This window comes from Carlito syrichta, unplaced genomic scaffold, assembly GCF_000164805.1.
Source record: "Carlito syrichta isolate Samal-C Ts95f unplaced genomic scaffold, Tarsius_syrichta-2.0.1 Scaffold305756, whole genome shotgun sequence".
Lineage (NCBI taxonomy): Eukaryota > Metazoa > Chordata > Mammalia > Primates > Tarsiidae > Carlito > Carlito syrichta.
Window position 1 is genome coordinate 1062369 of NW_007249852.1, and position 592 is coordinate 1062960.

Consider the following 592-nt stretch of genomic DNA (forward strand, 5'->3'; position numbering starts at 1 on the left):
CACAAAAAAAAAAAAAAAAAAAGCAGGTTGGGAATAGTAATCTTTCTCTCTCTCTTTTTTTTTTTTTTTTTGAGTCAGAGTCTCACTCTATACCCCAGGCTGGAATATAGTAGCACAATAATGGCTACCACATCCTCAACCTCCCAGACTCAGGTGATCCTTCTGTCTCAGCCTTCCATGTAGCTGAGACTACAAGAACACACCACTACTCCTAGCTAATTTTTTGATTTTTTGTAGAGACGAGGTCTTACCATGTTGCCCAAGCTGGTCTCAAACTCCTGGGCTCAGGCAGTTCTCCCATCTTGGCCTCCCAAAGTGCTGGGATTACAAGTATGAGCCACCACAGCTGGCTTTCATTTTTGTTAACTGAATACACACACACAAGTATATAAATAAATATTAGCTAGGCATAGTGACTCACACCTGTAATCTTAGCACTTTGGGAGGCAGAGGCAAGAGGATTGCCTGAGTTCAAGGGTTCAAGATCAGCCTGAGCAACATGGCAAGCCCTCATCTCTACAGTAAATAAAAAAATTAGCCAGGTGTGGTAGTGCATGCCTGTAGTTCCAGCTACTTGGAAGGCTGAAGCAGA